A 14,710-nucleotide genomic window follows, 5' to 3' on the forward strand; every position below is an offset into this window, starting at 1 on the left:
AATGTATTGCATTTACTAAAAAAACAATTAAATAATACACTTTTAAAATAAAAAAATATAGGCTATTCATACAAATATGTCTAACCACATTATTGGCAATCATTTTTAAGTAGCTAGAATATATATTTTTTCCTTTTTAGCTACATGCAAAACAATGCGTATACATTATGAACAACATACGATTACAGAATGACAGCAAATAAATAATGCAAATAATAATATTAATACGAATAATTATTATTATCATTTAAAAAGCTACATTAAACAAGAACATTCCAGCAGCTCTCCAGAGAAATACGCTTAACAAGGACCTTCCCCTGAGGCACATCAAATGACATTTGACACAAATTTAACAATTAATGAGACATCTGATGATTGATTGGCTTTCTCATTTTAAGCATTAAAAGTGAACCATCATTGGCCCCTCAGCGCACGCTGCAATTTTCATACGTTCATTTCCCCCCAGCGATCTCTGATCTGAAGCAGCAAGAGCCGGAGCCGTGTGAGAGAGATGTGTGATTGCGAGGCCTCAAACCTCAACGAGAGCGACTGAAGAGTTCACTAAAGCATGCTGTTTGCTCTGGCGAGCGTCTTAATTGTTTCTTTGTTTATGTACCGAGGGCCACGCCACTGAAAACATTATTCTACTGGCTCCATCGCGCACTCGCGGGATTTTATTATGCATAGCAAATGGAAGGTCAGGCCAGTGTGCGTCTGCGGTCGGATGTATGTTACGGGTGTTTGTGTGTGATGTGAGCGTGGCCGCAAAACTAAAACACACATCAGTCTTCAGAAAAGCATTATTGCGCTAATTGCGCCAAAAACATAATGCCTTGCGTGCAGCTCTGCCACAATCAATTAGGAATGGTCGTGTCCCTGCTATCAACAAACATTTGGATTTTTATGAATAACAAAGAGGAGGAAACAAGAAACGTTTTATCAGCGTAGATTATCATACCTCTTTTTCTTGATCGGCTATAAAATATCCGTTACAGCTGGTCGCAGTTAAAACAAGGGAAAAATAATCCATGCCATGGAGATGTTAAAAGTTGACTTGCTTTTAAAAATAACGTAAATTTCTGACACAAACCGTATTTGTCAAACGTTTTCCTTTTCTGACACTCCTAAATCCCTCTGTCCTGTTTCTTTCGCACTTCCAGCAGTTTACAAAAACTTCCAGACACTTTCTCCAGAAGTTCTGAGCGTTTAAACGCTGAAAACCGGAGCACTTTGCTAAACAAGTGGTTGCTTTTCAGTGATGCTGCTGGCAGCAAATCAACTCTTACCTGACACTGGACGGACCTCAACCATCTGTCAAACAGTGTTTTCCCCCCCTCCCTCTTTCTTTCTTTCTTTCTTTCTTTCTTTCTTTCTTTCTTTCTTTCTTTCTTTCTTTCTTTCTTTCTTTCTTTCTTTCTTTCTTTCTTTCTCTCTTTCTTTCTTTCTTTCTTTCTTTCCACCTGCCAGGACCCTAAAAACAATATCGCTCCTTGTTATTTCAGCTCAGTGTCTCTGTGAAGAGCCATCCGTGACACAATAGACGTTGTCTGAGAAAACATTTTTGTTATTCTCACGCAGAATGGGAAGAGAGGAGTCGGTGGAACAGAGAGGTACATTGTCTGGTAGGCTCAACCCCTCCACCGTTGTTTCCTCCTTCCAGGTCTTCCCTCCTCCCGGCCGAATGACGGAAAGGTGATTCATCATTGGTCTACGACAGCTGCAAACTGGATTAGTCCTCCCCCAATCAACATGCAAAGCGGCTTAGCCAAGGTAAGCAGGAAAGGGAGGGGCGGGTGTTTGGAAGGGGGGGGGGGGGGGGGGTGTTTTGGGTGAGCGAACTGGGGGCGCCTGCTTGAGGTCGCTGCCGCTGTTGCCTCTGGAAGTGTATGGGGGGGGGGGGATAGGCTGTGAGAGATGGGACTTTGTTGAACAGAAGCTAGTCAAGCATGACACCCCTAGCATCTTTCATCTGCAATTGACACTATCTGAAATTTATCTACACTCCCTCTCCAGGCACACTGACAGTTCTTAATGACGGTCAGGGGGATGATTGGGACTTCGCCTGAGGGTTTAGGGAACACCGGACCACTATAGATACCATCCTGTACAATAAATCAGAGTGGAGTGTATTGAGTGCATATTGTACAATAAGTTTAATTAAAACATGTTGAGTGCATTGCAAGATATATAACAACTTTGAATTGACATTGAAAACTATCAAATATTATCTTTATATTGTAATATTATCACACATTTGCCTAACATGTTAGTTGTGTCTGCTTACCTGAATAAATGACATTAACTATTAACATTACATGTATTACATTTTAGCTGTATATTTCTGCTATATGGGCATTACTTTGACACCCATCTCTGGTTGATAACAGAATATTTATTAATTGTTAAAAACACTGAAAAAAGCATTTTCTGTAAAGCTGCTTTGATATGTATTGTGAAAAGCGCTATACACTGTAAAAAAAAAGGTTGCTAATTTTTTTTAAGTACAACAACTTGGATGTTTGAGTCATTTCAACTTAAATTACATTAAATTGATTTAAAAAATTAGTTTAGTCTTGTATAACTTATATAAAAAAGTTGAAAATTGCTTAACTTATTTTTGATGAGTTGAAGCAATGTAAAAACATAAGTTGTCATAACTTATTGATCATATCATTTTTTTTACAGTGTATAAATAAACTTTAATCTTGTACAATCAGTTGGAGTGGGACGTATGGGCCCACATATGTTTCATATGACACCTCAAATGCCGCTATTACTCTTTTTTTTGGTCGACAATTACATTTTGTCGTCCACTTCTGCACTGATACCTGCGGCGCTATTTCCCAATATCAGACCGGAGCCGAATTGTTGGATCTAGGTCACAGTGATCCGGCCTTTCCACCAAAAATGTCTGAAAAATCCCTGCATGAATTTTTAATGCTGGGCTGTTTTCATGATGTAGTAACCCGAGCTGTTTGGTCTTGGTGTTTTTTCGCCCCCCCTCTTCTCACAATGGCCGAGTCGTGATGAATAATGGTCAAGTTTTTCAAATTTCTCTTTCGGTCTTCATTCTCTTGACCCCGTCTAGTCACATTAACACACTTTCGTGCCCTAAAGTCATTCCTTACATCATCCGAAGCATGGGAACATTACTTTGGCTTTCTATAAAAAGTTCAGCACAAGTTGTTTCATTACAAGAAAAAGGGAGATGAAGGAGGGAGAAATAAAGACCTTGCCACGGCCTGCATTCAGCGCCCTGAGCTTACGAAGCATTACGCATGCCGGTCTCGCGGCAGAGCCCCTCATCCAGCAGGTGATTTTCACCAGGTGAACAGGGAGGGGCTGGTGGGCTTTTAAAAGCAAAAAAACAAGCCCTTGTCCTGTACTGCTAAATATTTATTGTTTAAACAAAAAAAAAGAAAGAAAGAAGTGCATTCAGCATCTTTGATGTGTGCTTGAATTCAACCTGAACTGAGCCGTCTTTGAAGCTCTCAGGAACAAAGAGCTGCGTTGGAAGTGTCATCAAAAAAGCCAAACACGCTTCACTCACGACTGTTTGCACGGCTTTTTGTCTCGCTTTGCTTATTTCAAGCGCTGCGTTTCCATCGGCAAACACCGCCGGGCTTTTAACATTGATCATCATAGAGCACGCGGGCTGTCTGAGCCGCTCTGGCACGGATGAGATTCACCTGAATACTTCAGCTCTGATGCAATAACACATATTTGGTAGCATTTATCTTTTTGTCAAATATATGAGGTGTACAATTTAGGGAATAAGCCAATTATATTTTTCAAATTCTAAAATTCATAATGAAACGGTTTATCCTGCTTGCTTTCCAGCCACGGTTCAGAAGATTGTAATATTATAAGGCAAGACATGCATGTTCCTTTTTGAATTTCATAGATTATGCAAAACATGTGTTGTAAGTTTCTAGTTTTGAAAAAAAAAAAAACAGCGCTTTAATCAAAATAACTTTAAAACAACTAATCCCAACTTAAGCTGGTCAGCTGAATCCACATGGTGGCCCAGGAAAAATAAATCCACATGCAAAGAATGTCGATGTAGACAACAATTGAACACAGATGTGACTAGAATTAGACACAGTTTACAAAATGCTACACTTCACTGGACTCTGTGAGCATAGAGCAAAGAAATGTGCACCACCAACAAAACACTGATTACCTTATATATATATATATATATATATATATATAAGGACAGAATGAGAAATGTGTGCCTATAATATCAGGCTTCATTTTATTGCAGACATGCTTTCAAGTTTTTCCCCCCTCTGTAACTGAATTATGGATTAAATTTTTTATTATGAATGTACTGAACTACTAATAATGCATTAATAAAGTGTGACATGAAAATTCACTCGGGATAATCAATATGTATTGATGCATGAGGTCCATAATATTAATCATCAAATTACACATTTATGCGCAAACGCAGACTTGTACACATACTTTTAATTTGTAATTTAAACAGACCATTTAGACTTGTAGAATTGTGTGTAATTAAAATGTAAATTCCGAACACATGCTGTGGTTTGTTGATGTGCAATTTGTCCCTTCCATTTTGTTCAGTCTGACATGAAGCTCAAGCGATGGACAGCGCAGCTACATTAAATCTGTTAATTCTGAGCTCTTCAACCCTTAAATTATTTCCAGGAGTCCGTCCGCTTTGAGAGTCCATCAGAGAAGATTTAAGGTACACATCTGATCGAATTCTCCCCACCGCAGTCACGCAAAAAAAAGCGATCACACTGCGAACACGTGAATTGTTACTGAAAAACCATTACATTTGAATGCATCCTTCATTTTAATTTTGCATTGTAAAAAGTCAGCTCTACAAATTAATTTAATCTTAAAAAAAAAAAAAACTTGAATAAAAACAGATTTTTATTGTTGGGCATTTTCATGTTACAGTATTTATTTATTTTCCGCCCATTTTCTTTTATTCACTACGCTAAAACCTCAATCTACACAAACATCCTAAAAGCAAAAAAAAAAAAAAAAAAGACACTCAGGTTTAGCTCATCCTCTGCCCTCCTGCTTAAGTAAACAAACTCCTTGATTACATGTAAACAAACACAAAGGAATTGTGAATGTAGAAGAGCCGTGATCAATTGAGCTTCTCAGCCCTTATTTCCTGCTCCCTGAGCGACGTTTCCCCGAGTCCAACAGTGGCATGTTAGCAAAATAACATTCTACTGTATTTAGTAAACAGATAATCGCCACAAACCGTTTCCGCTGTCTCTATCTCATAAACAGTGGAGCGCAGCAGTTTCAATTAACCCTGTGTCTTTCACCGAGCACCGTTTCCAGGTCGGCCTCACACACACGGAACGCATTGGGCCTTCGGCAAACAACGGCACGTCGCGAGGCTGAACGCATGAGGGCTTATCGGAGAGAGCTTAAAGCAGTCAAACGTATGCCTTATTAAAACAAATACAGTGTGTAAACAGTCCAAATCAAGCAGCACATTATGAGCTAATTAGATAAGCGGGGTTATTGTGCGAAAGGAACACAGAGAGAGGCAACACAGTGCTCACACACTCTGGAAAAAAAACAATGCGAGTCGGGGAAACAGCCGCCGTGGAATGACTTTACAATTATTATAACATAAAAGCATGATTAAATGATTTTTGGTGTTTATTTCCTGGAGAAATGTGAAACAAGATATCTGTTTTGAGAAATATTTAAGTCCTGCATAGTTACGCATTTAACCGTACGACACAAAATGCTGGATTCTCAAAGAAACTGCATCCCCGGATAGAAAACAACCCTTCCAAAAATGCACGGGTGTCTTGGTTGCGGTGGCCGTCTGCCGATGTCTTACAAGACAGCAATCTGCCTGTCTGTCTACCCTAAAACATTCCTGCCTGCAGCAGATGGCATTGGATGTCAACTGCTAAAACTCAACTGGTTTTGTTTTATTCAGCCGGCTGAATCGAATCTTGGGTTTTACTTACTGGATGGAAAACTTTATTATCTTAGACCTAAAATGGGGTCATTATTTACAATGCAATCTCTTATTTCAGTGCCTCGTACACCTGTTTTAAAGTACCAAAAAAAAAAAGGTAGTTGTCACCTGAGGGCTGAGGAGATGCTAAAAGGTGAATTTGAAAAAGGTGAAGGTGTGAATCAGGTGCGTAAGTGAGAGACAGAGTCACTGGGGATTTAAATTTGAGCGGCAAACGGCGACATGATGCTTTTAGTGCAGTCTTAAAGACTTTAAACTTAAACGCTGTTGCTGAATTTTACAGGGAGTTATATGTTAAAAAAAAGACTGTGAGTGCATTTATCAGAAAATTAGAAATAAAAGAAATGTGTAGGAACGTGAACTCAAAACACTATACAAAATATAGCTTTTAAAAAAATATGAAATATTAGCAATCAGGTTTTTATGAACTTTTATAAATATGTTTTGGAAATTGTCAAGTCAAAGTATACTACAGTAATCTTCACTTTTAGACATTTTGCAAATTGCTATTTTAGTTGTTTATGAAATGTAAGTTAACACTATTGAGGGATTAACAGTAAATTAGGCAAAGATTAAACAAATATATTTGGTAAGAGATAAATCGCTAATAACTTTGATAGAATAATTTGAGGTTTCAAATTATTTTACTTTTGTCATTCAAAAAACTCCTTAACTGACGTTCATAAAAATATCAAAAGGTGTGATTTTAAAAACGTCTTAATTTAATCTAGACCTCGATTATGCAAAGTTAAGACGCACAGCTGCATTTAGCCATGTTTAAAACTGACATAAAAAGTTTAGCACGGGACACGTAAAATAACAAATGTGGAAGCAAAGACCGTTAAAAGATAAAAAATAGTACTCACTACAATTATGGTAGAATCCTTGCACTTTTTCCTTTATTCCTCCTTTTTTTGCAATCTTCCGTTGAGTGTCTGTCTGTTCCACAGCAAATAAAGAACTTAAAAAAAGAAAGTAAAAAAAAAAGAAACTTCTCTCTGAGTTGACTTTAAATGCGCAGATTAGCGATAAAAGACAACTTTTTTCTTTTTCATTTTAAGGGTGAAAAGTCATGGAGCCCCGTGCTAGATCTCAAGAGACAGACTCCGAGCGAGAACGAGAGTTGTCCGATTACTGCTGCAGGCAGTGACTAGCTAGTGTCTGAGGAAGAGGAAAAAAAAAGAGAGAGAGAGAGCCGGTAGAGAGAGCGAGAGGGAGAGAAAGAGAGAGAGAGAGGGAGGGAGCATGCATTCTGAAAGCGCAGAAAGTTGCTCGCTGCTCTCTCTCTCTCACAGGAAGACTTTAGTTTGGAGGAGGCACTGGGGAGTTTTCTTCACACCAGTCCTCCATATGTCATTCACTCACAGCTTTAAGCAATATAGCTTTCCACTAGATTGTATCAGTGATCCTAAGACAATGAAACGGCAGATCCTGCATGCATCTCTGCTAGTCTGCTGGATCCCGTGGCTCTGCACACACACAGCCCAGGGGCACAGCTTTTTTCATTTTCTCTCCTGTTTATTTTTATTTTCTTCTTTCCACAAACCGGTTCTTTTTTTTGTGTGGTTGATTCTTTGTGGTTTGTCCCTGACAAAAGGATTCTAGTAGGTATGCATTAAGTAAATATAGTTTGTAAATGATGGAGCTGATTTTATTGGAGCAAACTGGCTCGTCCGATCAGCGTTATAGTGGAAGCCTTCCATCAACAAGTAGACCTCTCACTGCTGTTTGCCAGGTAATGACTGCCGTCTGTCTGCTCCAGCTTATTACTTCATTTGTTCCCAAAATGTACCTTCATCCCTCACAATGGCATAATATAGAACGCAATCTATTACATAAAGAAATACACATATATATACATTAAAAAAATTCTAAAATCTCAATTTAATAGACCTCGATTATGTAAAGTTATATTATACTGTATATATATATATATATATATATATATATATATATATATAAATAATACACATACCTGCAAACTACAAATGTAAAGTAGATCTCAATTAAAAAAATATGTATAGTATGTACTACAAAATAAATTTAAACAAAAAAGTCAAAGTAAAAATTTCAAGTGTTTAATTAATTGACCTATAGAATTACAGATGAAAGTGTAAATGTTCATAGGAACACACAATGTGGAGATAATATTGTCAGATATTCATAAATGATTGTTTAATAAGCGTCTAAAATTCTATAATGAACAAAAGCAGCATGTGCCTTATTTTATAGACATACAGGCCTATATTAAATATATATATATATATATATATATATATATATATATATATATATATATATCTGCATTCATCTTTTGATAGGGCCTAAAGACATAGTCCTAAATATAATTCCAAATATAGAAGAATAGCAGAGTCCACACCACAACAAAAACGATAACGACACAGAGAAACGATATCGTTGGAATCACTTTCAGGACTATATTTTTCCAGCTTATGAACCATAAAACCATTAACAGTCAATCATAATCCATCCTGCTTTGAAGAGCTCCAGCATTTGAAGTGGGTTACGACAAAACAGCAGCGCGCCTAATGATAAACAACGTTATCATCCACGGCTAATATCGTTATCATAATAGTTAACTTTATAGTTGGACGGCCCTAAAAATGCGCTAAAAACTGGTCAAAAAGACAAACCAACTCTCACAAACTCATTTACACACCTTGATGATGTGTGATGTGATGAAATGAAATGGACTTGGCAGCCATATATGGGACAGCAGGTCAAACCTCTGCCGTCCTCCTCGGTATAAATAGACCCGAGCTTGACTTCTCATCTACAGTAGATGTGGCGCACTACTAAAGCAGTTGTCATGCAAATGCACAGGCGTTTACGCTACAGATGTGCCTACAGGTAAAAGCCGGCGTTTCACATTACAGCCTGGGAAAATTAAATATATTGCATTTTGAAGAGGCTCTTGATAACTCAATAGACTAATAAATGCAGAGGGGATCTCAAGTAACTATTCACCGTAGCTGAGGGGTTTATACGGCAATCGAGTTATAACCCCCTCTCCCGCACATAAAATTAACTTTCAATGTAATTTTGCAGTTATTTTAAAATTGCACAGCATAATTATCCCAAGTAGTTTATGTCTCCCAAGAAAACACTTTCATTTTCCCCTAAGCAAAGGCATCATCGTCAACAGAAAGGTATGTTTCACATAACTGTACCATATAACTATAAATAGTACAATATCAGGTGAAAGATTGCTTCTAATATTCAATGAGACTGAAATTAAAATTCTGAAAGACTCATTAACATGAATAGCAAAACTGAATTCATATCTTGGGAAAATAAAGAAGTTGATATTTTGTTTATATATATATATATATATAAAAGTACATTTAAAAAAATATATATATATGCTGATCCTAAATCTGAGAGCCTGAAGGCCTTAACAGCCTTATTTTTCCCCTAGACTTAAACGCTTAGCAAAACGCCCTTTAGAATTAGACAATCAAGCTCGCAATGTTCCTATTATGTGCCCGTGGTGGACTTAACAAAGATGCATTGATAGTCCTAGACTGACATCAGTGCTAAAACATTACTTGCCAAAAACTATATCAAGCTAGAAATATGAGAAGTGGGTAAGATTAAAAGTGAAGCCGTTCTTTATTAAGGATTATCTTGATGGGACCCTGCAGTCTTACTGGGAGGCTGCAGAGATGCCTGCTTGAAATGTAGACACATGGGGGGATCTACAGTGTCCTGCGTTGCACTGGGGGTTATCACGAAATTATGTCACAAATGCATAATTATGCTATGATTCATGCTTTGCCCACAGCTGAGCCACTAAAAGCAACTGGCTGAAGTTGAGCTACTCATTACTCACTGAAGTAATTCAGCTGAAAAACAATAAATGAATGCCCTGATGGAATGTCATTATAGGTATTGTATAGCACAATTATACTTCTTTAAACTATGAGCAATACCTGCTCAGAGAAAACGAGAAAATGCAGAGTGATTGTGATGCTAATGATGCTAATGCTATTAGACAACAAGCTAAAATCAGAACGTCACCGGTTGTTTGCAATCTGCTACCAAAGTGTTTACACAATGTCACACTTTGAGGGGATCGAGTTGCTTTTTCTGCTTGTCTCCCAGAACACAAAACTCTAAAGCTTCCCCCAAGATCAGAAACCTGAACTTCAGTCTTTGTCTAATGAAAACAACTTTTTATACATTTTACACAATATTTACCTATACTTCTAACGTGAAGGGGAAAATATCTAGGCCTTTAAATGTATGTCCCTGATAGGTAGAGGATGGGAGAGTTGGATCTTTGGTGATTTTACCGAGCAGTTGATATTGGATTTTTTTTTTTTTCATTCTTTGAAGGATTTTTGTTATAGTGAGTATATTTTCTAACAATAACTTGTCTTAAATGACAGAAAATGTAAAAAAAAGACAACCAAGTGAAAACTGAAGCCCAGACTTGACTAATGACACCTATGGTATAAATCAACACTTCAAAATGAAAATTTTACTATAATACTTCACATAATTCAACAGTGAGAAACGCTAAGAGTTATTTACAGATCACAGACAATTTCATGACATATTTAGCAAGAGTGTATAAATCCAAATAGCACATTGTCATATATTAGTATACATAACTGCCAATGCGCCCAGTAGTTATTCATATGTAAAGTAAAAGTAACGTAAACCGTAAAAAGTAATAAATATATATATATATATATATATATATATATATATATATATATATATATATATATATATATATATATCTTTATTGTTCCTGAGGTCTATAGCACTTCAAGGGCTGAAAATAAAAATGTGGAAGATATTCTTTGTGCAGCAAGATTATTTTTCAAAAGGAATTATTTATTTATTTTATTCAGCAAGTATGAATAAGCATTTATACGTGTTATACACAGAAGTATAAATGCTGTTCTTTTGAATTTTCTATTTATTAAAGAATCCTGATTTAAAAAAAAAAAATATATCACAGTTTCTCCAAAAATAGTAAGCAGCACAACTGTTTTCAACATTATTAATATGTTTCTTGAGCACCAAATCAGCATATTCGAATGATTTCTCAAGGATCATGTGACACTGAAGACTGGCGTAATCAGCTTTAGTATATATTTTATACTAAAATATAACTAGTTCTGATAATATTGAACAATATTACTATGTGTACTGTCTTTTTTATCAAATAAGTGCAGTGCACCGTATCAACATTAGTTTCATTCCAAGGTTTAGGTACGACAAATAAAAAGGATTCTAATTGTTAATCTGAAAAACTCCATCCGATACAGTTGCATTCAGAAAAAAATGATCAAAACTAAATTCAAACACAATATACGAGACATTTTATGGATTATACGAGTCCGTCAGTGGGTGTTTTTCTCTCCTCCTGCCTGATCCCGCAGACTGCACCATCAATCTCCAAAACTGCATTTGCTGATCCAACCTGCAGTGCTTAATTTCACTGTTAGAGAGGAGAACCAATCAGATGGAGTCTGCTCGACAGAGCACCATGCCCACTATTCCAAAACCATCTTCATTTGACTCCGGGGCAATCTTTGATGATGATGACGAGTTGTCACCACAATAAAGATTTCGACAGCACAGACAGATAATTTTAAAGCCCCCTAAGGTAAATTAGTAGCAAGCAAAGTGCTTTCAAGTGGTGAATAAAAGCTGCAGTGAAGCTCCATTTCTCTATAAACAAACATCACGTTCATCTGCTGGAAGAACTAATGGAACTGAAGTATGTTCATATTCGTGCCTATGAAATACAACTGGATTTCTCCTCAGAATAATTCAGCTGGTTAACCTCAAAAGGACGGTGAATAAATCGAAATTTGCAATCACAGGCAACACAAGCCAAAAAGATGATGCATACGTTTCATATTCAGTTAATTACATGTATTCTATTGTAAACTCATCAGTATGAATTTCAAACTACATTCATGTTTGTACTTTTAGAGATGAAAAAACATCAATGCCGACAGTGTGTTTGTTTAAGAGCGGCACAAAGGACACTTCTGCCCGTGAGTGCACTGCAGGCCGCGCTTTATGAGGATTCAAGCACACCTGGTGAAGTTCTATGAGGGCCCTCTGATCCTCAAGAAGGCAGTTTATGACTCTCCAGGGCTCGGAAAAAACAGCAAAACAAGCTAACTACAGAGACCTATTACTCAGAAAGAGACATCACAGAGGATTGTGCTGATATACAGGACATACTCCCTACTAGAACGTTTATTTAAATGCTGTACTAGGGTCATTGGGTGCTGTTAAATGGAAGGAAAAATGCAAGGACCGAAGCAACTTCAAAAGTTTATTTTTTTTTCAATCAAGAGTGCATTCTAGACATTTTTAAAAACAATATTTCCAATTTCCACCATTTTGGCAGTGTTGATGTTGACAAACTAAACTAGCTGCAGGTGTTACAAGTCAGTGTAGAAATTAAGCGGCGTCGACATCAACTAAAACTGTGGCATCATGTGCCATAACAAAACTGTTGGTCAGGAGCATAAGCAAACATACTACTTAAAAATATTTGAATTAAAATACAAATTTCATGTGTAGTTTTTTTTTAAAGAAATTTATATTTTTATTCAGGAAAGATACATTTAATTGATCAAAAGAGACCGTAAATACTTTTTCATTGTGACCAAAGATTTCAATTTCAAATAAATTATGTTCTTTCTATTTATCAGTGAATCCGGAAAAAAACTTTATATCAGTTTCCACTAAAATAATAAGCAGCAAAACTTCTTTCAACAAATTTGATATTATGTTTCTTAAACGCCAAATCAGCATATTTTAATGGTTATTTTTCTCGCACACGCGCACACACACACACACACACACACACACACACACACACACACACACACACACACACACACACACACACACACACGCACACACACACACACACGCACACGCACACACTCTTTATCCCTGGATAAACCATAACTATAATCTTAAATTCTGGAATGGTAAAGGCTGCTGAACTCCACTAAATTTAAATCAGCTGCGCCCTTAAATACCAATACGTTACGTAATAAATTTTCAGGCCCCTTTCTAATGACTCCAAGCAAGCATGCCTGGCGTCCATAGGAACATTTGTCAGCGCTGGCCCAACTGTCTTGGTTTTGGTCAGAAATGTGGCATTCCCAGCCTTCACAGCTGCCTCCCCCAGTTGGGTCCAGGTCAGCAGAGTGCCGGGGCCAGACCGCTGCTCCCTGGCCCCCGGAATGGGCTCTTCCCTGCAGAGAGGACACTTCGGCTCTCAGGCGGAGGGATTAGTTTCAGCCCAGCACAACTCCCAGTGGGGGAAGAGCACTGAAACTACAGAGGTTAGAGCCACTGCTTCCTTCCAGCCGGCTGACATTTGTGAAGCCAGGAGTCCACATAACAAAAACACATTAGGCAAATGTCTGGTTGGGGTTGTCTGTTTAAATTGGCCAGATGAAAGACACTTTGACTGGGGCATTGCCATTCTGCACAATGGCAGTGGGCAGTTCCAGTGAAGGGGAAGGCGCATGGAAGGAATGCAAGAGGGAGAATGCGACTGTGTCTCGGCGTAAGGGAGAAATGGATCTGTGTGTGCCTCAGCGGGTAGTGTAAATGTGCTAGATGATACCAGAGCTTAGAAAAGTGCAGCCTCATTGATATGTAGGCATCATAGGTTAAAGCAACGCAGGCATTGTGAAAGGCCTATAACATATTTTTGAGAAAAAAAATTGGGCCACTGTGCTTTCTTTTGATTTCACATTGACAGCTTTGAATTTTGGCTTGGGAAGGGTCTTCGGCCTACCAACTCAGAGGAAGCAACTAAACAATCTGTACTAAAAATATTTCCACACTTGCTCTTCAGGAAGTATAATTAAATCACTCAGGCCTGCTTACCATATATAATGGCAGGGTAGCTATTGGGCAGCGGATTTCATTTTTAACTCTAGTTTAGACATTTAACAGCTGAACTTCCCTGGCTCTTTCTTTCTCCTTACGTACATGCATTTAAAATAACGCTAGGATTATATGGATATGGAATGGCGTTCATTTTATAGGACAGGAAGATGCTGCAGCGGCCCCTGAAGTGTGTGAACTATTAGCAGCTTGCTTGGCCAGCGGTTGCCTCCCATCATGCTGGCGTCATATAAAGTGACTTGAAGCATGACCAGAAGTTCAAAAATAACCAAAGGTTAATAACAGTTTAGGACTATGCATGAGGGAGAGAGAGAGAGAGCAAAGACACATGCTAATAGCATCCCCCGATGAGGCCTAACTCTCCGTGACTCCGTACTCGGCTCTGGGTCTCGTCTGCTTAATTGACAAAACTCACAAAGACACTTGCCTTTTAGTTAGAATAAAAATCTATCACCCCTACTTTTTATGTAGAAGACTTTTTCAAGGGCAAGTGCACCAAATGCACTTAACATCAAAACACTGCAGCAACAAAGTCAACGTTTTTGGACTGACGTGCCAACTTTCCATGTTTATTTCCTTTTTGTGCGGTGCTCAGAAGGTGATTTCCTCTTTGAGGAAATGGAAATTGCCTAGTGGGATTTCAGCCTGAACTCTTCAAAAATATGTCAAACCTTGTCTTATATCTAGGCCTCTGAATGATTGACACGATGGCCAAAAATCCCATCCCAACATCAGTGGGGTGTCGTAGACGTACTCAAAAGAGTAACAAACTTAAAAGTAAAGCCTCTATAT

At 37.8% G+C, this 14,710-nt stretch overlaps 1 protein-coding gene across 15 annotated transcripts in view; it reads right to left on the minus strand.

Annotated features, from left to right (window-relative positions):
• Positions 1-14,710, minus strand: part of eya1 (EYA transcriptional coactivator and phosphatase 1) — a 110,007-nt gene that overhangs the window by 37,693 nt on the left and 57,604 nt on the right. For 6 of the 15 annotated variants that reach the window (XM_079601624.1, XM_079601622.1, XM_079601626.1 and 3 more), the window contains exon 1: positions 6,856-7,152. The exons of 8 other annotated variants lie outside the window; for them this stretch is intronic. The gene's annotated coding sequence lies outside the window, so the exon portion shown is untranslated. Of the gene's footprint in view, positions 1-958; positions 2,858-6,855; positions 7,153-14,710 lie in introns of those variants that run through there. One more of the 15 variants, XM_079601632.1, reaches the window with a different exon arrangement.

This window comes from Phoxinus phoxinus (genome assembly GCF_949152265.1).
Source record: "Phoxinus phoxinus genome assembly, chromosome: 24".
In the NCBI taxonomy this organism is placed as follows: Eukaryota; Metazoa; Chordata; class Actinopteri; order Cypriniformes; family Leuciscidae; genus Phoxinus; species Phoxinus phoxinus.